A 23,457-nucleotide genomic window follows, 5' to 3' on the forward strand; every position below is an offset into this window, starting at 1 on the left:
TTTTCTGTGGGAAACGGGTCCAAGTGGCTCTTTCAGTGGTAAAGGTTGCTGACCCCTGCACTAGACCTAAAAGCCGCAGCTCTAGCCTTCAAAAGGGACTGGACCTCATAATTCATCCAAGGTTTCCGGTTAGGGAATACCCGGATCGTCTTGCGAGACACACAGTCCTCTGTGCATTTCCAGATAAAGTCCGTGACAGCTGAGGTATACTCATCGAGGTTAGCTGCCGAGTCGTTGAATACTAACCAGTCCACCCTTCATCCGTTTCCTCTGTCCAACGCGACACCACTTTTGACACCGTGACCTCCCGCTTCAGTTTCTGTTTGTAAGCTGGGAGGAGGAGTACGGCCCGATGGTCCAATTTTCCAAAGTGAGGTCGTGCTAGGTGATGCACCATCAATAACTCACACTGAGACGTAAAGGCGAGATACCGGCTTTTATTGACTGGAAGAAGGAACAAGCAGTGAGTGACCACCATACTACATCCTGGAGACGGAGAGGCCGGGTTCAGGCCTCGATCACCTTTATACCGGGGTCTGTGGGAGGAGCCACAGGAACAGTCAGCAGGGGGCGTGTCCACAGGGGCCTGTGGGAGGAGCCACAGGAGCAGTCAGCAGGGGGCGTGTCCACAGGGGTCAGTGGGAGGAGCCACAGGAGCAGTCAGCAGGGGGCGTGCCCACAGGGGCCTGTGGGAGGAGCCACAGGAGCAGTCAGCAGGGGGCGTGTCCACAGGGGTCTGTGGGAGGAGCCACAGGAGCAGTCAGCGGGGGGCGTGTCCACAGGGGTCTGTGGGAGGAGCCACAGGAGCAGTCAGCAGGGGGCGTGTCCACAGGGGTCTGTGGGAGGAGCCACAGGAGCAGTCAGCAGGGGGCGTGTCCACAGGGGTCAGTGGGAGGAGCCACAGGAGCAGTCAGCAGGGGGCGTGTCCATAGGGGTCAGTGGGAGGAGCCACAGGAGCAGTCAGCAGGGGGCGTGTCCATAGGGGTCAGTGGGAGGAGCCACAGGGGCAGTCAGCAGGGGGCGTGTCCATAGGGGTCAGTGGGAGGAGCCACAGGGGCAGTCAGCAGGGGGCGTGTCCACAGGGGTCTGTGGGAGGAGCCACAGGAGCAGTCAGCGGGGGGCGTGTCCACAGGGGTCAGTGGGAGGAGCCACAGGAGCAGTCAGCAGGGGGCGTGTCCACAGGGGTCTGTGGGAGGAGCCACAGGAGCAGTCAGCAGGGGGCGTGTCCACATGGGTCTGTGGGAGGAGCCACAGGAGCAGTCAGCAGGGGGCGTGTCCACAGGGGTCAGTGGGAGGAGCCACAGGAGCAGTCAGCAGGGGGCGTGTCCACAGGGGTCTGTGGGAGGAGCCACAGGAGCAGTCAGTAGGGGGCGTGTCCAGACAGGTATCTGTAGTTCACCACAGTAGGCATCCTTGACTGCGGTGTAGCAGTGGTCAAGTATGTTCGGGCCTCTCGTGGAGCAGGAGACATGTAACTCTGTCAGCGCTTTTCTGAGGTTGGCCTGGTTAAAGTCCCCGGCTGTAATGAGCAAAGCCTCCGGATACCTGGTGTCAAGTTCACTGATGTTGGCACACAGTGTATTCACAGCACGCTCCACGTCTGCCTGGGGGGAATGTAGACCGCTGTCAGTATTACCGGGGTGAATTCCCGTGGCAGATAATAGGGGCGACACTTCACCGACAGGTGTTCCAGGTCCGGACTGCAGGAGCTTGTCAGTGTCACTGTGTCCGAGCACCACGCAGTGTTGATCAGTAGGCAGACACCACCTCCCTTCGTCTTGCCCGAAGACGCCGTGCGGTCCATCCGATGGATCGAAAATCCCTCTGGTCGGATGGCACAGTCGGGGGTGGCGGGGAGAGCCAGGTCTCTGTGAAACAGAATACACAGCAGTTCTGCATCTCCCTGCAGCAGGTGAGTCTCCCTTTAAGATCATCCACCTTGTTCTCTCTGGCTTGCACATTAGCTAGTAGGATGGTGGGCAGAGGGATCCTAAAGCCCCTCCGCTTCCATCTGACCAGCAGCCCAGCTCTTTCCCCACGCTTCCTCGGTAATTTGTGCATCTTTCCAGGTTTCCATCGATGCAGTGTGTTGTTGGCAGCTCTTTGAGGTTGGTGGACGCGTCCCGCGGGGATCGATCGTCGGGCCGAGGGACGGGGGGGAGGGTCCGCTGCCACTTCCTACTGTCGGGGGCCCGGGCATAAATATAAATAAATAAAAGGTGAAGTGTTTGTGAAATGTCAAATCAAGCAGGCTCAGTAGACGAGCTCAAAAAGAGAAAATCAAGTAACACACACATTCCCTGGAGTGCAGGACAATGAGGGGGTGGCTCCATAGGCATTTATAAAACCTCAAGGTGCGAGGGGTATGGATAAGGTGCATGGTAATAGTCTTCAGAGTCGGGAAGTCCAAAACCAGAGAGCTCAGATACGTAAGAACTAGGAGCATGAATTGGCCAGTGGACCTCTCAAGCCTGCTCCGATCGGAGCTATCGGGTAACATTCCTGTTTCTCCCCCACCAATTTCAGCTGGTTGATATGGTACCACCCTCGTTATCTGGAGAAGTCAGCGCTTTGTACTCTGAAGGACTTGCTTTGTCCGTAATTTCACAGGGCCCTGCAAACCTCGGATTTAAAAATGAGGTGGGTTGGTGTACGCGAGCCATCACTCTTTGTCCTGGGCTTAACTCTGTGGGACTGACTTTTGAGTGAGAGTCGGCTTTATTCTGTTGCTTTTTGTTTTCTGTTTGGTGGGCTGCCACGTAATTGGACTCTTTCACAGTCTCTACCAATTGTTGTACCCACTTTTCTGACACAATCCCATCGATTTTTTCGTTCTGAGGTATCTAACCCTAACCACTCCTCCAATCCTCCAATGTCCCTTCCGGTCATGAGTTTATACGGGGTGTAACCCGTTGAAGATGCCACTGTGTTCTTTATTATCATCAAGGCATAAGGCATAACTTGCCATGTTGTTGCACCATTTTTGCAATCATATCTTTTAGTGTTCGATTCATCCTTTCCACAATTCCACTAGACTGAGGTCTATATGAAAGTGCCATGACATCTTGCATTATCTGGGTTGTGAAGTGTGTGCCTTGATCCGATTCGAATACTCTGGGGTCGTCCCCAGCGAGAGAATATTTCTGTAGTGGCCTCAGCTAGGGAAGCTTCCACCCACTTCGTAAAGGTATCTATTACTTCCAGAGTATATTTGTACCCTCCAGGGGTGGGCAGTAAGGGACCAACGTAATCTATCTGCAAATTAGTCCAAGGCCCTTCCGCTGGTCTGGTGTGTCGAAGGGCTCCTTTCTTTATATTTCTATCAGGATTATATTGTGCACAAATCAAGCATTTTTTAACACAATTCTCCACATCATCCTTCATCTTCAGCCACCAGCCCACTTCCTTGATCTTTTCTAAGGTGCTTTCTGGTGTCCCCATAGATCACGATTTCTTCCTCCCTCTGGAACCTCAAGCTTCCCTTCATAAGGGACAACTTCAGCACTGACAAACACTCCCTTGTGCTCTTTGTATATTTCAGACCCTGCTCCTTCTGTTGATTTTTAAAATTCTTTATCTTTCTTCTGCTCCTCTGTTAAGCCCATAACTTTAATCTGCTATTCTTTCTGCCTCCCAATCTCCCCAATCTGTGGCTGCCATTCCTGCCCAAGCTGTTGCTTCGCCAATTCATCAGCCTTTCTATTTCCCTCTGGGGCTCATTTAGAGCGCGCTTTCACCTTTATGATGCCATATTCCTTCCCTTTTGCCTCCTATCGTAATAAAGCAGCAGATGGGAGGGGGTTACCCGTCAGCTGACACAAACTCTCTGGCTTCCCACGGAGGCAGTTACAAACGTGGGAGTGTATGACTGACCCAGGTGGAAAACGTTCTGGGTGGCTAACCACACATGCTACGGCTGCAAATTCTGCTGCCTGTGCACTCGTGGTTTTGGGGAACTTTAAAGCTACACTATACCTTTCCTGTCCACGCTCACCCTCTACGGATGTGCCACACCCAGTTCTCCTCTCACCAACCTGCACCGATGAGGAGCCACCCACAAAAATTTGAAAGTAGGTTTTCTCATTTGTGTCTTTGTTCTCAGTCGTTACTCTATCTGATCTGCTTCCTTTCTGGCTGGATACAAATGGGCCCTTGGGATCCTGACACTCATGTTCACTCCCATGGTCCACCAGGTTAACGGCTGACATTGACGTAGTGTTTACTCGCTCCACACTAATATTTCTTCCTTGCAGCAGCAAAGCCCACCTAGCAATTCTGTTTCGGCTTACTGAACCGCCTTTAATCCTTCCACCAAGCGGTAATTGTATCGGGGTGTGTTCCGTCAGTATTGTAGGTGGGTTAAGTCCCACGATGTAGGCGAAATGTTGTACCACCCGGAAAGCGGCGAACGGGAGTTTTTCACACACAGTGTACCCCTCTTCTACTGGCGAGAGAATGCGTACGCTGCTGGTCCTCACTTCCCATGCACCTCCTGCCCCTCACTGCTGAGGGGGTCGCCACCTCCAACGGAAATGGTTCAATCCGATTTGGGGTTTCGCAGTGGCCATGGCTTGTTTCAGGTCTGTGATGGCCCGGGTATGTTCCGATTTCCATCATCCTTTTCCAGTGTCTCCATTCAAGGAGCCACCCTCGTGGAAAATCTATCAACGTGATCCCTACCGGCCCCAGAAAAGACCACAAGTCCTCTCAGGTCTTGGGGAACAGGCAATCTCATAACCAATTCTGCTCTTTGCTCATCAATTTCTCTTTTTCCTGGTGTCAAGATCATTCTCAAATAACTAACTTCTTGTTTCATCACTTGTGCTTTTTAAGGGTTTGCTGATAGTCCCAATGCATGTAATAATTAATATCTCTGATAACGTTCCAGCCTGGTTTCAGTCTGCAGGGGTAGATCACCTCCGTATTGGACCAAGCATTCTGGCTTTGAAAGACACTTTAACCCTTTGGGAAATGCTGGTGAGATGTAGATGGGGAATTATGGAACCCCTGTGGTAGGGCAGTCCGTGTCCCGGAAGGTAAATGCAGACTTGTATTGACACTCTCTTTCTTGTGGGATAGACCAGGATCCATTATGTATGTCTTAAACTGAACCATTCTGTTTGACCACTGTCTCTGGGTTAGTTGCGACATTTGGGGCTGTTAACGGAGTTGCTTTATTCAGCTCTCGATAGTCTGTTGTCAGCCTCCATCTACCAGCTGGTTTCCTCACTGGCCAAATGGGTGAGTTATCAGTGGAGGCCACTGGCCTCAGTAGCCCTTATACCAACATCTTCCTCTGCTTTTTGCTTCTGTGCTCTGGGTTCTGGACCTTGTGTGCTCACACTGCCAGCCGTCCTTCCACAGTCATGCTTCTGCTTTTATTCACGTTTCACCCATTGTGCAAATTTTATCCTGACATTCTGCTGCTGGGATGTGCATGTGGTGTATGTTCTTCATGCCAGTTGGCATCTGCCAAGTCATACAATTAACGGGGTCAAAACAAAGCCCCGCTTTGGCCATACAATCACTCCCTGGGTAATTCCACCAACACTATTGAGTGTTCCAATGTTATGTCTCCTATCCTTATAGCACACTCACATGCCCCACTTGTAAATGTCCTGCGAATCCACTTAGGGTAATTTTACCTGCTGCGTCATAACTGTATCTAGTAGCTTCATCTGCTAAATCATGCCAATCAATATGTCCATATTCATCTTCCTCCCCTTTAACAGATCCAAAAGCACATACTATTCCTCGCTGTGCGGCAAGTCGGTCCTGCAGCTTGTGAATCTGCTTTAAACAGATCGCCAGTGTTACTCTTCCTCTCCTGTGCTGATTTCTGAATCACAGTCATAGCCGTCTTTAAATCGCTGCACTGTCTCCTAAATCCTTCCCCTTCATCCTTCGCTAGTTCGGCTGCTTCACTTTTCGCTTTAAGTCATTTCTCACACTGCGACTGAAACTGGTTCATAAGCATCAAGTCCATGCCTCTCCGACCCTGTAAGTCAGTAACCCTTTCTCTAAAGGTTTCTACCTCCTTTTGGAGCCCTTTGAGTTCTCCTTCTAACCTCACTCGTTCGGCGTCTGCGTTATGCTGATATTCTAGGAGTTCCTGTTGTAACCTCACTCGCTCGGCGTCTGCGTTATGCTGATATTCTAGGAGTTCCTGTTGTAACCTCTCTCGCTCGGCGTCTGCGTTATGCTGATATTCTAGGAGTTCCTGTTGTAACCTCTCTCGCTCGGCGTCTGCGTTATGCTGATATTCTAGGAGTTCCTGTTGTAACCTCTCTCGCTCGGCGTCTGCGTTATGCTGATATTCTAGGAGTTCCTGTTGTAACCTCTCTCGCTCGGCGTCTGCGTTATGCTGATATTCTAGGAGTTCCTGTTGTAACCTCTCTCGCTCGGCGTCTGCGTTATGCTGATATTCTAGGAGTTCCTGTTGTAACCTCTCTCGCTCGGCGTCTGCGTTATGCTGATATTCTAGGAGTTCCTGTTGTAACCTCTCTCGCTCGGCGTCTGCGTTATGCTGATATTCTAGGAGTTCCTGTTGTAACCTCTCTCGCTCGGCGTCTGCGTTATGCTGATATTCTAGGAGTTCCTGTTGTAACCTCACTCGCTCGGCGTCTGCGTTATGCAGAAGATCATTTTCTGTTTTTAATCAGTGCTGTTCTGCCTTGGCATTCTGTCGCAATTCTCTCAAATCTTCAAATCTTCCTGCTCGACAGTTCCCACTGGGCGGTTTTTCACAGAGCGTCCCCAGCAGTTTCCCCTCCACAGCCAGAGTGACCAGCAAGCTCCCTGCGAAGGACCAGGGTAGGCATAAACCTGGGAGAGCAGGTAAAGGTGGAAAAAAATAGGGGTTTTATTTACCCAAAATGTTTACAAACTCAACAGAACTGTTCTAGAGTCCAAACTTGAATTCCCTAAACAGAACAGAACAGGGTTACGACAACATAGTAATGTCGGATGCCGTGGTCCATGTAGGGACCAATGTCGTGGGTAGGAAGAGTGAGGAGGTCCTGAAAGGTGAGTTTAGGGAGCTAGGTGCCAAGTTAAAGGACAGGACCTCCAGGATAGCAATCTCAGGATTGCTACCAGTGCCACATGCAGGTGGGTTTAGAAATAGTAAGATAGCGCAGATCAACACATGGCTGAAGACATGGTGCAGGAGGGAGGGCTTCAGATTTATAGATAATTGGGCAGTTTTCCAGGGAAGGTGGGACCCGTTCCAGTGGGATGGTTTACATCTGAAATGGAGGGGGACAAATATTCTTGCAGGTAGGTTTGCTAGAGAGGCTCCAGTGGATTTAAACTAGATACAAGGGGGAGGAGAACAGATGTATGGGAGAAAGAAGATAAAGAAGACAGTAAAGTTCTTTGTACTGTGAGAGAGAAACAGAGAGGAAGAGGTGGAGAATTTCTTAAATGCATTTATTTTAATGCTAGGAGCATTGTAAGAGAGGTGGATGAGCTTAGAGCATGGATTGATACCTAGAAATATGATGTTGTAGCTATTAGTGAAACATGATTGCGGGAGGGGTGTGATTGGCAGCTAAATATTCCTGGATTTCGTTGCTTCTGGTGTGATAGAATCAGAGGGACAAGAGGGGGAGGTGTTGCATTGCTTGTCAGAGAAAATGTTACGGCGGTGCTCTGGCAGGATAGATTAGAGGGCTTGTCTAGGGAGACTATTTGGGTGGAATTGAGGAATGGGAAAGGTGTAGTAACACTTACAGGGGTGTATTATAGACCACCTAATGGGGAGCGAGAATTGGAGGAGCAAATTTGTGAGGAGATGGCAGGTATTTGTAGTAAGCACAGGGTTGTGATTGTGGGAGATTTTAATTTTCCACACATAGACTGGGAAGCCCATTCTGTAAAAGGGATGGATGGTTTGGAGTTTGTAAAATGTCTGCAGGATAGTTTTTTGCAGCAAAACATAGAGGTACCAACTAGAAAAGGGGCGGTGTAGGATCTCCTGTTAGGGAATGAGATAGGTAAGGTGACAGAGGTAAGTGTTGGGGAGCACTTTGGGTCCAGTGATCACAATACCATTAGTTTCAATATAATTATGGAGAAGGACAGGACTGGACCCAGGATTGAGATTTTTGATTGGAGAAAGGCTAACTTTGAGGCGATGCGAAAGGATTTAGAAGGAGTGGACTGAGACAATTTGTTTTATGGGAAGGATGTAATAGAGAAATGGCGGTCATTTAAAGGTGAAATTTTGAGGGTACAGAATCTTTATGTTCCTGTTAGGTTGAAAGGAAAGGTTAAGAGTTTGAGAGAGCCATGGTTTTCAAGGGATATTGGAAACTTGGTTCGGAAAAAGAGAGAGATCTACAATAAATATAGGCAGCATGGAGTAAATGAGGTGCTCGAGGAATATAAAGAATGTAAGAAGAATCTTAAGAAAGAAATTAGAAAAACTAAAAGAAGATACGAGGTTGCTTTGGCAAGTAAGGTGAAAATAAATCCAAAGGGTTTCTACAGTTATATTAATAGCAAAAGGATAGTGAGGGATAAAATTGGTCCCTTAGAGAATCAGAGTGGACAGCTATGTGTGGAGCTGAAAGAGATGGGGGAGATTTTAAACAATTTCTTTTCCTCGGTATTCACTAAGGAGAAGGATATTGAATTGTGTAAGGTAAGGGAAACAAGTAGGGAGGTTATGGAAACTATGATGATTAAAGAGGAGAAAGTACTGGCGCTTTTAAAGAATATAAAAGTGGATAAATCTCTGGGTCCTGACAGGATATTCCCTAGGACCTTGAGGGAGATTAGTGTAGAAATAGCAGGGGCTCTGACAGAAATATTTCAAATGTCATTAGAAATGGGGATGGTGCCGGAGGATTGGTGTATTGCTCATGTGGTTCCATTGTTTAAAAAGAGTTCTAAGAGTAAACCTAGTAATTATAGGCCTGTCAGTTTGACATTAGTGGTGGGTAAATTAATGGAAAGTATTCTTAGAGATGGTATATATAATTACCTGGATAGACAGGGTCTATTTAGGAACAGTCAACATGGATTTGTGCGTGGAAGGTCATGTTTGACAAATCTTATTGAATTGTTTGAAGAGGTTACTAGGAAAGTTGATGAGGATAAAGCAGTGGATGTTGACTATATGGACTTCAGTAAGGCCTTTGACAAGGTTCCGCACGGAAGGTTAGTTAGGAAGGTTCAATCATTAGGTATTAATATTGAAGTAGTTAAATGGTGGATAACTGTTTGTCAGGTTGGAGGCCGGTGACCAGTGGTGTGCCTCAGGGATCTGTACTGGGTCCAATGCTGATTGTCATATACATTAATGATCTGAATGATGGGGTGGTAAATTGGATTAGTAAGTATGCAGATGATACCAAGGTGGATAATGATATAGGTTTTCAAAGTTTGCAGAGAGATTTAGGCCAGTTAGAAGAGTGGGCTGTACGATGGCAGATGGAGTTTAATGCTGATAAGTGTGAGGTGCTACATTTTGGTAGGACTAATCCAAATAGGACATACATGCTAAATGGTAGGGCATTGAAGATTGCAGTAGAACAGAGTGATCTAGGAATAACAGTGCATAGTTCCCTGAAGATGGGATCTCATGTGGATAGGGTGGTGAAGAAAGCTTTTGGTATGCTGGCCTTTATAAATCAGAGCATTGAGTATAGGAGTTGGGATGTGATGTTAAAATTGTACAAGGCATTGGTGAGGCCGAATTTGGAGTATTGTGTACAGTTCTGGTCACCGAATTATAGGAAAGTTATCAACAAAATAGAGAGAGTACAGAGAAGATTTACGAGAATGTTACCTGGGTTTCAGCACCTAAGTTACAGAGAAAGGTTGAACAAGTTAGGTCTTTATTCTTTGGAGCATAGAAAGTTGAGGGGGGCTTTAATAGAGGTATTTAAAATTATGAGGGGGATAGAGTTGACATGCACGGGCTTTTTCCATTGAGAGTAGGGGAGATTCAAACAAGAGAACATTAGAGTTAGGGGCAAAAGTTTAGGGGTAACACAAGGGGTAATTTCTTTACTCAGAGAGTGGTAGCTGTGTGGAATGAGCTTCCAGTAGAAGTGGTAGAGGCAGTTTCGGTATTGTCATTTAAAGTAAAATTGGATAGGTATATGGACAGGAAAAGTATGGAGGATTATGGGCTGAGTGCGGGTCAGTGGGATTAGGTGAGAGTAAGCATTCGGCACGGACTGGAAGGGCCGAGATGGCCTGTTTCTGTGCTGTAATTGTTATATGGTTATAGTAAATATTCCTTAAACCAAGAGACACTAGTCATCTCCTGACTGCGGGTTTATTTTCAATGCTGGCCAGTCCATAATAAATTGCAGGGGAGAGAATACATTCCTTGTGGCGACCCATTTCCTGGCGCATCCGAACCGACTCACAATTAGATAGCCTACGGGGGTTTGCGAGCACAGAGCTTTGGAGCCTCTGCGCCATGGGGGGGGGGGGCAGGTTGAGGGAGGCTTAAAAGTGAGGCTGAAGTTTTCGAATAAAGTTTTTTTCCTTCGACTGCAGTTACCGACTCCGTGTCGTAATTTTAGCGCTGCTTGTAGCACACCGCTACAATTGGTGACCTCGACGGTCCAAACGATTTTTGGACCAGAAATGACCGACAACGACTTCACCAGGGTCCTGGCGGAGTTCCCATCGGTTCTGGCACCGCAGTTCACAGCGGCCATGCCCAGGCACGGCGTACAGCACCACATCCCGACCCAGGGACCACCCCTCCATGCCCGTGCTCGGCGGCTTCCCCCGGACATGCTCCGACTGGCGAAGGAGGAGTTCCAGAGAATGGAGGAATTGGGGATCATCCGGCGGTCCGACAGCCCATGGGCCTCCCCCCTGCACATGGTGCCCAAAGCGACGGGGGGCTGGAGACCGTGCGGCGACTACCGCAGGCTGAACGAGGCTACCACACCGGACCGCTACCCTGTGCCGCACATTCAGGACTTTGCGGCAAACCTGCACGGCGCACGGATCTTCTCCAAGGTAGATCTCGTCCGGGGATACCATCAAATCCCGATGCATCCTGACGACGTCCCCAAAACGGCTCTCATCACCCCATTGGGCCTTTTCGAGTTCCTCCGCATGCCGTTCGGCCTGAAGAATGCCGCACAGACGTTCCAGCGGTTAATGGACGCGGTGGGACGCGACCTGGACTTCGCGTTCATCTATTTGGACGACATCCTCATAGCCAGCGGCAGTCGTCAGGAGCATCTGTCCCACCTCCGTCAACTCTGCGCCCGACTGAGTGAGTACGGTCTTGCAATCAACCCCGCCAAATGCCAGTTCGGACTCGATACCATTGACTTCCTGGGCCACAGAATTACTAAAGACGGGGCAACCCCTCTGCCCGCTAAGGTAGATGCGGTCCGCCTCTTTCCCCGACCCACCACGATCAAAGGCCTTCAGGAATTCGTAGGTATGGTCAATTTCTACCGCCGCTTCCTCCCGTCAGCTGCCCGGATCATGCGTCCCCTGTCGGGTCCGAGCAAGGACATTACCTGGGACGAGGAGTCCGCCGCCGCTTTCGTTCAAACGAAGGAAGCTTTGGCGAAAGCCACAATGCTAGTACATCCCAGAATGGACGCCCCTACCGCCCTCACAGTGGACGCATCGGTGGGGTGCTGGAGCAACTCATCGCAGGTCGCTGGCAACCCCTGGCGTTTTTCAGCAAACACCTGTGGCCACCCGAGCTCAAGTACAGTGCTTTCGACCGGGAACTGTTGGCGCTCTACCTGGCAATCCGGCATTTCAGGTACTTCCTAGAAGGTCGGCCCTTTACCGCGTTCACGGACCACAAACCGCTTACCTTTGCGTTTACGAAGGTGTCTGATCCCTGGTCGTCCCGCCAGCAACGCCACCTGTCCTACATCTCTGAATTCACGACGGATGTCCGGCACGTCTCGGGTAAGGGCAATGTCGTGGCGGATGCGCTCTCTCGCCCTACCGTTCATGCCCTTTCCCAAGGGGTAGACTTTGAGGCGCTGGCTGAGGCGCAGCAGGCGGATGAGGAGATTCCGAGTTACAGGACCGCAGTCTCCGGTTTGCAGCTCCAGGACCTCCCTGTAGGCCCAGGTGAGAGGACCCTATTCTGTGACGTTGCCACCGGCCAGCCCCGTCCCGTCGTCCCCGCAGCCTGGCGGCGCCGTGTTTTCGACTCCATTCATAACTTGGCGCATCCCTCCATCCGGACAACTGTCCGGATGGTTTCCAGCAGGTTCGTTTGGCACGGACTCCACAAACAGGTCAGTGAATGGGCCAGAACGTGCATGCACTGCCAGACGGCCAAGGTGCAGCGGCACACCAAAGCCCCACCGCAGCAGTTCCATCCCGCCCACCGGCGTTTCGACCACATTCATGTGGATATCGTGGGCCCCCTGCCAGTGTCGCGCGGAGCGCGTTACCTCCTGACTATCGTGGACCGGTTCACAAGATGGCCAGAGGCGGTCCCGCTCACCGACACCACCTCCGAATCTTGCGCCCGAGCCCTGATCGCCACCTGGATATCTCGCTTTGGTGTACCGGCCCACATTACCTCCGACAGAGGCGCCCAGTTCACCTCCAGCCTGTGGTCAGCTGTGGCCAGCCTTTTGGGGACTCAGCTGCACCACACAACTGCCTACCACCCACAGTCGAACGGGCTAGTGGAGCGTTTCCACCGTCACCTGAAGTCGGCCCTCATGGCCCGCCTGCGAGGAGCCAACTGGGCGGACGAGCTTCCCTGGGTCCTACTCGGCATCCGCACAGCACCCAAGGACGACCTGCACGCCTCGTCGGCCGAGTTGGTATACGGCGCGCCCCTGGTCGTCCCCGGGGAGTTCCTACCAGCCCCACGGGGGCAAGAGGAAGATCCCGCAGCAGTCCTGGGCAGACTATGCGAGAAGCTCGGTAACCTGGCCCCCATACCCACTTCACAGCACGGGCGGCACCCGACCTGCGTACCCAAAGACCTACAGAACTGTAAGTTTGTGTTTGTACGAAGGGGCGGGCATCGGCCACCGCTGCAGCGGCCATACGAGGGGCCGATTATGGTGCTCCGGAACAACGGGTCCACGTTCGTGCTGGACGTTGGGGAAGGAGGAGGTTTTCACGGTGGACCGACTCAAACCGGCCCATGTGGACCTGGCGCAACCGGCCGAGTTTCCGGCACCTCGGCGCAGAGGCCGACCTCCCAAGCAGGTTCTGGCCCAGACTGTGGACATTGGGGGGTGTATCGCCGGTTCTGGGGGGGGGGGGTGGTTATGTGGCGACCCATTTCCTGGCACATCCGAACCGGTTCACAATTAGATAGCCTACGGGGGTTTGCGAGCACAGAGCTTTGGAGCCTCTGCGCCACGGGGGGGGGGGGGCAGGTTGAGGGAGGCTTAAAAGTGAGGCTGAAGTTTTCGAATAAAGTTTTTTTCCTTCGACTGCAGTTACCGACTCCGTGTCGTAATTTTAGCGCTGCGTGTAGCACACCGCTACATCCTCTCCTTAAAAAGATAGGGCTTACATGAAGCAGCTCCAGAGAACACCCCTCTGGCTGTAGCAGAATGGCACAAACCAATTATCCAGCCCCGTCTGCTCAGGCTGGAGTCATGCAACAGACCAGTCGTCTACCAGATTATCAGGAGGATGGTCGGCAGTCCAAGTGAGAATTTGTGGCTGATCTTGAAAAGGGCTGTTCACGCATGTTCCCCATGTAAACTGTCAGAGCTTCAGCAGTTTTGTAAAGAAGAATGGGGAAAAGTTGCTGAGAGAAATGATTAAATTAAAGACGGTGCTTAAGGAGTCCATTTAGAATGTGCTGACACAGAAAGAACGTGCAAAGCAACTTGCAGGGCAACGTATAAACCAATTTGCAAAATGAGGATGAAACAATAGCTTGCTGATTAAAGAAGCGATACGGGTAACGGGAAGACATGCTTAACGGTTGAACAATAACGGTGTTAATGCGCTGAGGCTGATAAGTGGGCCAAAGGGTAATCACATTTGTAATTTTGTAATGAGATTAAGGAAGAATGTCTGCACCTCACATGGGTGCAACTCACAAAATCGTAAACAAGTAGGGTATAAAAAACTGTGCAAAGTGTAATTCGGCACTCAATCTAGCAGGAGCTGGTTGGGTCCGACTCTGCAGACTCGAAAAATAAAGTTTACCGTTCTGCAAATTGCTGAGACTCAGTGTGTTTCTGACAGTTGCAGTGTCCAGATGTGCAAAGCTGGTAGACACCTGTCCACACAGACCCTGGCTGTAATGGCTGCTAGAGGTGCATCTACTAACTATTGACTTGAAAGGGGTGAGTAATCATGTAATCAATTATGTTGTGTTTAATAACTGTAATACATTTTGATGAATTTGTATTAATTTGTTTTCACTTTGACACGAAAGACTTTTTGTTGATCAGTGTCAAAGAGCCAAATTAAATCCACTGTGATTCAATGTTGTAAAACAATAAAACATGAAAACTTCCAAGGGGGTGAATACTTTTTATAGGGTCTGTATATTTATTATTTTTAACTATTCTGCTCTCAAAATTGAAAGTACATTGATTATCAAATTTCATCCTCTCACAGGCAGCCACAGAACAAAAAAACACAAGAAAATCTGCAGATGCTGGAAATCGAAGCAATGCACCCTAATTTCTCCTTAATTTCTGCCATCTCCAATGGGATCCCAGCACAAAGTACATCTCCCCACCCCCCCCCACTTTCCACTTGCAAGCGGAACAAGTGCAACACCTGCCCCTCCACCTCCTCCCCCACTACCACTCATGGATGAGTGATGAGCAAGAACGACAGGTCTGTGAGCCGGAGGGGATCTCGGCACGTCAAGGCTGATCCAGAATGGGGAATGTCTGAACGGACTTAGTGAGATTGGAAGTTGTGAAACTGCTGAAAGAGTTGTGTAACCGATGAATTAATGATGTTTGCTATGGGAGAATGCAGTGAACAGGAACAGTTGCAGTGGTGGTTCAGTGGTAGAATTCTCGCCTGCCACGCGGGAGACCTGGGTTCGATTCCCAGCCAATGCAGTTCAATGCTGAGGGTGTGACAGTGCAATGTGCATCTCTTTCCTTTATGGGTGAGTGAGAGTGGGCATTCTAAAATCACTGTGTTGGTAGGCGAATTGTAGGGGTCGCTCAGTCCCACAGCCCTGCGGCTGTACACTCAGCGGAAACACTTGCACACTGCAGCCTCAGAGGTGACCGAGGTGCAGGTCGCATTGGCGCCTCCCCTCGGGGGCTCAGTGTTGGCGACATGTCCATCATGTCTGATCTCACTATCAGCTTCGTGAACTAGAAATGCACAGGAAATTGTGGAAATTAACGGAATTACACTGTAACATTGGTCCTGAGATGACAACATGGCTGCCATACGCAGCAACATCTTGGCCACTTGGAGACTCTCCACTGTGCAGTTTGTCAAAGTTTTTGCTGACGTGTCAAATCTGCACAATCTTCTAAGAAAGCAGAGATGCCATTGTGCTTTCTTAGTGCCCAGTCTTACGTACTGGTCCCAGGGCAGATCCTCTGATGTGATAACACAAAGAAATTTAAAGTTCCTGACCCTCCCCAACTCTGATCTCCCAACGACAACCCCCAACTTCCATCTCGTGCAGTCAATCATCAGCTCTTTGGTTTTGCTGACGTTGAGTGAGAGGTTGTTGTTGTGGCCCCATTCAGCCAGATTTTCAATCTCCCTCCTGAGCGCCCATTCGTCACTGTGGGAAAAGGAGTTGACTTTTTACCAAATAAAAATCTGGACTGGCATCTCATCATTCCAGGATACAGACGCCATTGCTGTGATAGATATTCACCAGCTGTAAAAACTGTGTACCTCACGTGCAGACACTCCTGTACCGAGTGTCACTTGCCAGATCAGTGCTGAGGCAAGTGCCGAGACTTGCCGGCCACAGCTGTGGTCAGTTCAGTGCCAACCCCACGGAGTAGGGAGCTGAACACTGGTTTGTCGTCTGTCACCCTCAGCCTTTATCATATTTTGTGCATCAGGTCCAGAGAAACAATTACTTTGTTCACCTTTCCACTTGTGTACTGGAAATTACCTTAAACGATCTAGAACTTGTAATTGATGCGAAATATAAATGTTTCTCTTGTGAATCCTACCTTGCTGATGTTATGCACCTGCAAGAAATTCTTTCATTGTATTTGTGGATATGACAATAAACTCGACGTTGATAATGGGCTATGAACTGAAAGTGATTGTGAAAATGTTCCAGAGAAATGTGTGAAATGATGCCTCACGGATGAGTGACGAGCAAGAACGACAGGACTGTGAGACGGAGACAGATCTGTGAGACGGAGACAGGTCTGTGAGCCGGAGACAGGACTGTGAGACGGAGACAGGTCTGTGAGCCGGAGACAGGTCTGTGAGACGGAGACAGATCTGTGAGACGGAGACAGGACTGTGAGCCGGAGACAGGTCTGTGAGCCGGAGACAGGTCTGTGAGACGGAGACAGATCTGTGAGCCGGAGACAGGACAGTGAGCCGTAGACAGGACTGTGAGACGGAGACAGGTCTGTGAGCCGGAGACAGGACTGTGAGCCGGAGACAGGACTGTGAGACGGAGACAGGTCTGTGAGACGGAGACAGGTCTGTGAGCCGGAGACAGGACTGTGAGACGGAGACAGGACTGTGAGAAATGTGTGAAATGATGCCTCACGGATGAGTGACGAGCAAGAACGACAGGTCTGTGAGATGGAGTCAGTTTTGTGAGACGGAGACAGGTCTGTGAGATGGATACAGGACTGTGAGATGGAGACAGGTCTGTGAGATGGATACAGGACTGTGAGACGGAGACAGGTCTGTGAGCCGGAGACAGGTCTGTGAGCCGGAGACAGGTCTGTGAGCCGGAGACAGGACAGTGAGACGGAGACAGGACTGTGAGATGGAGACAGGTCTGTGAGCCGGAGACAGGACTGTGAGCCGGAGACAGGTCTGTGAGCCGGAGACAGGTCTGTGAGCCGGAGACAGGTCCGTGAGCCGGAGACGATCTCGGCACGTCAAGGTTGATCCAGAATGGGGAATGTCTGAACGGACTTAGTGAGTTTGGAAGTTGTGAAACTGCTGAAAGAGTTAATAGGAACATAGAAAACCTACAGCACAATACAGGCCCTTCGGCCCACAAAGCTAAACTGAACATGTCCTTACCTTAGAAATTGGTCCTTTCTAGCTTCCTAATTTCAGTCTTAAACTCCTTCCTGCTATCTTTATAATCTTCTAGATCTCTTTCATGACCTAGTTTTTTGAACATTTGGTAAGCTTTTTGTCTTGACTAGATTTTCAAAAGCCTTTGTACACCACGGTTCCTGTAGCCTACCATCCTTTCCCTGTCTCATTGGAACGTACCAATGCAGAACTCCATGCAAATACCCCCGAACATTTGCCACATTTCTTCCGTACATTTCCCTGAGAACATCTGTTGCCAATTCATGCTTTGAAATTCGTGCCTGATAGCCTCATATTTCCCCTTACTCCAATTAAACAGTTCCTTAACTTGTCTGTTCCTATCCCTCTCCAATGCTACAATAAAGGAGATAGAATTGTGATCAGTATCTCCAAAATGCTCTCCCACTGAGAGATCTGACACCTGACCAGGTTCATTTCCCAATACCAAATCAAGTTCAGCCTCTCCTTTTGTCAGCTTATCGACATACTGTGTCAATGACGTTGGTTATGGGAGAATGCAGTGATTGTTTGATTGAACAGGAATTTCCCCTTACTCCAATTAAACAGTTCCCTAACTTGTCTGTTCCTATCCCTCTCCAATGCTACAATAAAGGAGATAGAATTGTGATCAGTATCTCCAAAATGCTCTCCCACTGAGAGATCTGACACCTGACCAGGTTCATTTCCCAATACCAAATCAAGTTCAGCCTCTCCTTTTGTCAGCTTATCGACATACTGTGTCAATGACGTTGGTTATGGGAGAATGCAGTGATTGTTTGATTGAACAGGAAGACTGGAATGGGCGAAGTTGTGTCTGGTGTGGTCTGTCCTCTGACGGTTGGTTTGTTAACAGTTGCATTGGTGGTTCAGTGGTAGAATTCTCGCTTGCCATGCGGGAGACCTGGGTTCGATTCCCAGCCAATGCAGTTCAATGCTGAGCATGTGACAGTGCAATGTGCATCTCTTTAGCATTCGGTGTACATCTCTTTACAGAGCCGGTGTCCTTGGTCCCATTCCTGCTGCTGTCTTTCTATGCTTTCCCTGTGAAATATAAAACCTTCTCTTTACAACGATTTCATTCTCTGACTGTCTATGTTGTTCACACGTTCCTTTTCGGCTCAGTGAGCTGCCGTGCTACTCGGGCAGTGTAAGTGTTTCAACACGTGTGGCCGCCCCCGGCACATCCTCAGACCGTGTTGCTCGTTGCTGCCAACGATGCTTTTCACTGTACGTTTCGACGTACGTGTGACAAATAAAGCTCATGTTTAATCTGTAGTGCTCAATTTAGAGATACGGCATGGTAACATGGAAAGATTAAGGACAGAACGGGACCACAGTGGAGATTGCGTCTGATATCATCTGGAGATGACACATTGATCAGTTGAGGAGAGCAGGGTCAAAGTTGGAGAAGAAAGGTGGCTGCCCCTGTCAGAACCCCTTCCTGCAGCCTCAGAGTCAACTTCTGCCACCACGGAGGAGTTATCAGAACCTGCGATTGTTTCACAAAACTCGCAGCCAAGCAGAACAGACGTTAACCCACATGAGCAAAAAATCCTCCATAGTGATGAAATCTTTACACCTGAATGGAGGATTTAAAGTTTACTATGCTGTGGGTGTGTGTGTATAACAGTTGTATTGTGTTGTACAGTTGATGCACCCTCTATTGAGTTGGTGTTTACAGCTAAACAGTGCGAGTGTTGTGTGTTTGCTGTTTCATAGAAACATAGGAACATCGAAAATTTATGGCGCAATACAGGCCCTTCAGCCCACAATGCTGTGCTGAACACGTACTTACTTTAGATATTACCTGGGGTTATCCAAAGCCCTCTACCTTTCTAAGTTCCATGTAACTAGCAAGGAACCTCTTAAAATACCCTATCCTATCTGCCTCCAACACCTTTGGTGGCAACCCTTTTCCATGCACTCTGCATAAAAAAACTTCCCCTGGACATCTCTTCTGTACCTGCTTCCAAGCACCTTAAAACTGTGCCTTCTCGTGTTAACCTTTCCAGCCCTGGGAAAAAGCCTCTGACTATCCACACGATCAATTTCTCTCATCTAATACCCCTCTATCAATTCACCTCTCATTCTCTGTCGCTCCAAGGAGAAAAGGCCGAGTTCACTCAACCTAATCTCATAAGGCATGCTCCCCAATCCAGGCAACATCCTTGTAAATCTCCTCTGCACCCTTTCTATGGTTTCCACATCCTTCCTGTAGTGAGGTGACTAGAACCGAACACAGTAATCCAAGTGGGTTCTGACCAGGGTCCTATATATCTGTAACGTTACCTCTCGGCTCTTGATCTCAATCCCACTGTTGATGAATGCTAATACACCGGATGCCTTCTTAACCACAGAGTCAACTTGCGCAGCAGCTTTGAGTGTCCTATGGACTCGGAACCCAAGTTCCCTTTGATCCTCCACACTGCCAAGTGTCTTGACATTAATACTATATTCCATCATTATATTTAACCTACAAAAATGAACCACTTCACACTTATCTGGGTTGAACTCCATCTGTCACTTCTCAGCCCAGTTTTGCATCCTATCAATGTCCCACTGTAACCTCTGACAGCCCTCCACACTATCCACAACACCTCCAACCTTTGTATCATCAGCAAACATACTAACCCATCCCTCCCTTCCTCATCCAGTGCATTTATAAAAACAGAAGGAGTCCCAGTACAGAACCCTGAATTATACCACTGGTCACTGACTTACGTGCAAAGTATGACCCATTTACAACCACTCTTTGCCTTATGTGGGCAAGCCATTTCTGGATCCACAAAGCAATGTCCCCTTGGGACAATGTCTCTGCCATACTTCCTTTTTTTAATGCTATGCAATCTCTGACTTCCTTTGTCAACCACTGTGGCCCCTTTCCCCCCTTTGAATCCTCCCTTCTCCGGAGGATGAACTGATTTTGCACCTTGTGCATTATTCCCAAGAATACCTGCCTTTGCTGTTCCACTGTCTTTTCTGCTAGGATATCTGTCCAGTCAACTTTGGCCAGCTCCTCCCTCATGGCTCCATAGTTTCCCCTGTTCAGCTGCAACACTGACACCTCCGATCTGCCCTTATCCTTCTCAAATTGCAGATAAAAACATCATATTATGATCACTACCTCCTAATGGCTCCTTTACTTCAAGATCGCTTATCAAATCCTGTTCATTACATAACACTAAATCCAGAATAGTCTTGTCCCTGGTCGGCTCTCGTACAAGCTGTTCCAAGAATGCATCCCGTAGCCACTCTACAAACTCCCTATCCTGTGGTCCAGCACCAACCTGATTCTCCCAGTTCACCTGCATATTGAAATCCCCCATAACTACTGTGACATTACCTTTGCCACATGCCAATGTTAACTCCCTACTCAACTTGCACCCAATATCCATGCTACTGTTTGGTGGCCTGTAGACAACACCCATTAGGGTCCTTTTGCCCTTACTGTTCCTCAGTTCTATCCACACAGACTCCACTTCTCCTGATTCTATGTCCCCCCTTGCAAAGGACTGAATCTCATTCCTCACCAACAGGGCCACCTCACCCCCTCTGCCCACATTTCTGTCCCTACGATAGCACGTATACCCTTGTACATTCATTTCCCAGGTCTGATCTCCCTGCAGCCATGTCTCCGTTATCCCAACAACATCAAAGTTACCCATTCGCATCTGAGCTTCAAGCTCATCCGCCTTATTTCTGACACTTCGTGCATTCAGATATAGAATTTTTAACCCATTTCTCCTCTCTCTGTTTGAATCTCTGCCTATTGTGCTTAACCCAGCTCCTTGAACTCCCATCGGGCTATCCATCCCTAGAATTTTGTTGTCCTTCCTAAATTTACTTATTCTTTCAACACATTTAGCTCCATGTTCTGTCAGACCATCCCTCTGTACATGTGTCCTCCTTATCACCTGTTCCGCCTCACCTTTCTCTACTACACACTTAATATTCCGGAACCGTGTAGTCCCCACCTGTCCTTTGTTCTTCCTCTCGCATTCTGGATCCCTGCCCCCTGCAAATTTAGTTTAGCCCCCTCGAGAAGCACTAGCAAACTTCCCTGCAAGAATGTTAGTACCGCTCCAGTTCAGGTGTAAACCGTCCCTTCGGAACGGATCCCACCTTCCCTGGAACAAAGCCCAACTATCTACAAACCTGAAGCCCTCCCTCCTGCACCATCATCTCAGCCACGTATTAATCTGTATAATCCTTCTGTTCCTTGCCTCACTCGCTCGTGGCTCAGGTAGCAATCCTGAGATTGTTACCCTGGAGGTCCTGCTCTTCAGCTTCACACCTAACTCCCTGAACTCCCTACGCAGGACCCACCTCACTCATCCTACCCACGTCACTGGTCCCTACATGGACCACGACATCTGGATTCTTGCCCTCCCTCTCGAGAATAACCTTCACCCGATCTGAGATGTCTCGGACCCCGGCACCAGGGAAGCAACATACCATCTGAGACTCGCAATCTTCCCCACAAAATCTCCTATCCGCCCCCCTGACTGCAGAATCCCCTATCACTACTGCTCTCTTCTCTTCCCTCCTCCCCTTCCTTTGAGGGTCCAACCTTAGTGCCAGAGACAGGACCACTGCAATTTGTTCCTGGTAGGTCATCCCCACCAACGGTATCCAAAACGGTATACTTATTGTTGATGGGAACGGCCACATGGGTGCTCTTCTCTCCCTGTCTGCTTCCTCTGCCTCTCTTGACTGTCACCCATTTGCCTACCTCCTGACTTTTCGGTGTGACTACCTCCCGATAACTCTTATCTATCTCTGCCTCTGCCTCTTATCCTCTTGCTCTTCTCATACTTGTAGAATGCCTTGGGGTTTTCCTTGATGCTGTCTGCCAAGGCCTTCGCATGGCCTCTTCTGGCCCTCTTAATTTCATTCTTAAACTCCTTCCTGCTAGCCTTATAATAGTCTGGACCTTGATTAATACCTAGTTTTTTGACCCTTTCATAAGTTTTTCCTTTCTTCTTGACTAGAATTTCACCAGACACAACATTTCCTATGCCCTACCATCCTTTCCCTGCCTCTTTGGAACATACCTATGCAGAACTGCATGCATATATCCCCTGAACATTTACCACATTTCTTCCTTATATTTCCCTGAGAACATCTGTTTCCAGTTTATGTTTCCAAGTTCCTGCCCGATAGGCTCATTCTCTAATTAAGTGCCTTCCTATCTTGTCCATTCCTATCCCTCTCCAACGTTGTGGTGAAGGAGATGGAGTTGTGTTCACTACCTCCAAAATGCTCTCCCACTGAGAGAGCTGACACCAGACCAGGCTCATTTCCCAACACCAGATCAAGTTTATCCTCTCCTCTTATAGGCTTATCGACATATTGTGTCAATGATGTTTAATGATGATTGTTATGGGACAACACAGTGATCCTTGGAGCCGTTTGATCGAACAGGAATGCTGGAATGGGCAAAGTTGTGTCTGGTGTGGTCTGTCCTCTGACGGTTGTTAACAGTTGCATTGGTGGTTCAGTGGTAGAATTCTCGCTTGCCATGCGGGAGACCTGGGTTCGATTCCCAGCCAATGCAGTTCAATGATGAGGCACTGATAGTGCAATGTGCATCTCTTTAGTGTTCGGTGTACATCTCTTTACTGAGCTGGTGTCCTGCTGCTGTCTTTCTACGCTCTCCCTGTGAAATATAAAACCTTCTCTTTACAACGATTTCATTCTCTGACTGTCTATGTTATATGTTCACACGTTCCTTTTCGGGTCAGTGAGCTGCCGTCCGTGAGAGGGAGACAGGTCAGTGGACCGAGACAGGTCTGTGAGCCTAGGACAGGTCTTAGAGCCGGAGACAGGTCTGTGAGACGGAGACAGGTCTTAGAGCCGGAGACAGGTCTGTGAGACGGAGACAGGACTGTGAGCCGGAGACAGGTCTGTGAGACGGAGACAGGTCTGTGTGAGGGAGACAGGTCTGTGAGACGGAGACAGGACTGTGAGCCTAGGACAGGTCTGTGAGACGGAGACAGGTCTGTGTGAGGGAGACAGGTCTGTGAGACGGAGACAGGTCTTAGAGCCGGAGACAGGTCTGTGAGACGGAGACAGGACTGTGAGCCGGAGAGGGGACTGAGAGACGGAGACAGGTCAGTGAGCAAGAGCGGGTCTGTGAGCCGGAGACAGGACTGTGAGACAGAGACAGGTCTGTGAGCCGGAGAGAGGTCTAAGAGCCGCAGTCAGGTCTGCGAGCTGGAGACAGGACTGTGAGACGGAGACAGGACTGTGAGACGGAGACAGGACTGTGAGACGGAGACA

General features: G+C 49.3%; 3 non-coding genes across 3 annotated transcripts; all 3 read left to right on the forward strand.

The window, feature by feature from the left end:
- Positions 1–14,949: 14,949 nt before the first annotated feature.
- trnag-gcc (transfer RNA glycine (anticodon GCC)) lies at positions 14,950–15,020 on the forward strand. Its single transcript has one exon. It is a non-coding gene; the product is annotated as a tRNA-Gly (tRNA).
- Positions 15,021–18,030: 3,010 nt separating this feature from the next.
- trnag-gcc (transfer RNA glycine (anticodon GCC)) lies at positions 18,031–18,101 on the forward strand. Its single transcript has one exon. It is a non-coding gene; the product is annotated as a tRNA-Gly (tRNA).
- A 4,560-nt stretch (positions 18,102–22,661) lies between these two features.
- Positions 22,662–22,732, forward strand: trnag-gcc (transfer RNA glycine (anticodon GCC)). The gene has a single exon. It is a non-coding gene; the product is annotated as a tRNA-Gly (tRNA).
- Positions 22,733–23,457: the final 725 nt, after the last annotated feature.

This window comes from Hypanus sabinus (assembly GCF_030144855.1).
Source record: "Hypanus sabinus isolate sHypSab1 chromosome 24 unlocalized genomic scaffold, sHypSab1.hap1 SUPER_24_unloc_4, whole genome shotgun sequence".
In the NCBI taxonomy this organism is placed as follows: Eukaryota; Metazoa; Chordata; class Chondrichthyes; order Myliobatiformes; family Dasyatidae; genus Hypanus; species Hypanus sabinus.